This window comes from Hesperophylax consimilis, chromosome 21 (genome assembly GCF_061612785.1).
Source record: "Hesperophylax consimilis isolate HC1 chromosome 21, BYU_Hcon_1.0, whole genome shotgun sequence".
Lineage (NCBI taxonomy): Eukaryota > Metazoa > Arthropoda > Insecta > Trichoptera > Limnephilidae > Hesperophylax > Hesperophylax consimilis.
The window spans coordinates 6,466,410-6,469,256 of NC_142856.1; the positions used below are offsets into that span (position 1 = coordinate 6,466,410).

General features: G+C 31.5%; 1 non-coding gene across 1 annotated transcript; it reads left to right on the forward strand.

Annotated features, from left to right (window-relative positions):
- The first annotated feature begins 1,332 nt into the window (after positions 1 to 1,332).
- On the forward strand, positions 1,333 to 1,405 carry TRNAS-GGA (transfer RNA serine (anticodon GGA)). Its single transcript has one exon. It is a non-coding gene; the product is annotated as a tRNA-Ser (tRNA).
- Positions 1,406 to 2,847: the final 1,442 nt, after the last annotated feature.

Consider the following 2,847-nt stretch of genomic DNA (forward strand, 5'->3'; position numbering starts at 1 on the left):
AACAAATATATGCTAAAAATGATTCCATGGTAACTCAACATAGTGACAATTCAACACACTTTTAAAAAATGATATAAAGTCATTAGAAACGATGAAAAAAATATTCTTTTTAACCTAACCTAACCTACATAACCCAGTTAATAAAGTTTTTGTTTCATCACTTTCCATGACTTCATATAACTTTTTAAAGATGTGATGGATTATCATTGTGATGATTTATCCGGTTACCGCTAAAAATATACTATTGAAACTGTTTAAAAATTCTGAATCCTCTACAATACTGCGTATTCATCACACAAGGTCAAATCACAATCACATAAAAAATATTCCAGGTCATAAAACCACTTTCGGGCAAAGAAATTACGTTTATTTTGCGACGAAACTCCACAACATTCTTCCCCCTTTATAGAAATAGAAATTAATGAAAAAACTACAATTTACTATACATATATTTATCATTATATTTTGTATGTACAATGTTTATTAAATAGTCGTTAAAATAAATATGTTTAGATTATTAATGTCATTTTCTTTGGGAAACACACAATCATAAATGTAATACCGATTTGTTTTCTAAATAAGCAAAAACTCTCGAACGATGAGCTCTGGTATCATAAAAAAATTACACGCTAAACTGTCAAAAAATTATAGGCCTCTTTGCCTTTTTTTCAGTATAATACGTCATATCAACTTCAACTTGGAAAAATGTAAGACAATAATATCTTTGAATAAAATATTTACCCTCTAATATTCCCATAAAATATCAATGGTGTAGAACTGAAAAGATTTAGTGAATTAAGGGTATGAATAATAATAATGGACTCCAAAATGCCTTTCTGTCCTCACATAAATTCTATCTGCGGCAGGACCTACAAACTTCTAGGATTCATCGTAAGAGTTACTAAACCAACCAACTAACAGTACGTAAATAAGATACTGTATATGTGATTTAGAATTTGGATCAGAGATTTGGAAACCTTTATACGTTTTTATTAAAACAAGTAGATTAAACAAGAATTATTATTGTTTAAAAAAGCGTAATTTTCTGTTTTTTTAATGATAAACTAATGTTTATAAGATAAGGTTTTTATGCATAGCACAAAAGATAATAAATTATTATAAGTAATAATTATTTATCTGGATCCTTAAGTCAAAATATTTCACCAACAAATGTAGATATAATATGTCTCGACGCCATCTAGTGGGAAATTCACCAACAAAGCTTTTCCTACAAAAATGAAATTGTTTGTTTACAGGTGAAAAAACATAATAAGCAGTAATTGTTGATTGAAGTACTAGTATAAATTGAATTATTTTGCGGGTTGGAAATAAGCCGACGTGGCTTAGGGGTCCAGAGCGTCTGACTGGAAATCAGAAGGCGCGGGTTCAATTCCCGTCGGCGGCATTTATTTTTACTCTGGAGATATTTTCAATTTGTATTGGCAAAATTAAATCAAATGATTAATTTCGAATTACCTTCCCCTCCCGGCTGTGTGAAAATATTTAAAATTATTTTTTATCATTCTCATGCTCATTTCCTTCTTTCCATTGTTTTATTTTGTTTATATTTTATCATTTGATTTACATAATTTGATGATAATGAAGTATGTATTATTTTTATGTTGGTTCAATTTTCAAAAACACCTATTTGAATTTGGAATTTATTTTCTTGATTGAAAGAATGAAATGGAGTCTTAGAAGTGGAAAAAGACTCACTTTACATCATCCGGTCGAGCTGAAACTCGCCAGATAGACTCATTATCGACGAGAATGTATTCAATAAACTAGGAGGCACTCATGCATACTCACGCACGCACATACAAATTTTTTTGAAATTTGATGACATTCTTTTAAATACAGGATTTTCCAATAAAAGGTGTTATTTTAAATAGCCCGCTATTTCGGTAGATGTTACTTTTAATGCTGTCATTTTTTAACATTCGACAAGTAAAAATTACGTCATTATTAAAAATAGAACGATTCACGCTTTAACAATGCATGGAAATTATTAAAATTTACTTGAATGAATCAAATGCAAATCATCTTGAGTGATGAGGCCCATTTCCACCTGGGTGGCTTCATCAACAAGCAAAATTGTCGCATCTAGGGCTCGGAAAACCCAAGAGTTATTGTTGAAAAGCCTCTTTATCCTCAACGTGTGACTGTTTGGTGCGGCTTATGGTCCGGCGGAGTCATTGGACCTTACTTTTTCGAAAATGAGGCTGGAGCAACAGTTACGGTGAATGGATTGCGCTATCGAGAGATGATTAATGATTTTTTATGGCCGGAATTGGATGGTATTGATCCGGACAACGTTTACTTTCAACAAGATCTTTTACGCTTGAATATCAAAATATCACCTCTTATTGGAAAACCCTGTATATAAAAATTTACTTCAATTAATATGCGAAATTAACAGTCGATACAATCCAACTGGAATTTGGCTTATTTGTTAGCATTTTTGACACTAGTCCCGGGGAGGAAGATTCAATTCTTAGTCAAACCAGTATTTTTTGAAGTCGTTTAAAAGTTCACAGCAGTTAAGAGCCAGCGCTGGGGAGGTTAAAATTCTGTGTACAAATGTGAAATTAGCTACTACTCGCCTTTGCTGCAAATATTGAAATGTACATTCAAAGTGATCGTACTTTTATTATCTTAGAATGATTTCAGATTTCTGTTTCCAATAATGCTACAATTTTTATCCTGAAAATCTGCTGATATAAATGCAACACATTCTCTATAGTTAGCTTATCCACAAGAATACGCTCCGAATTGAAAAACAGAATATAATAGGAATATATTACCCCAAATTACTTTTTCAGGCCCGGCAAATGTATAATCGGTGTT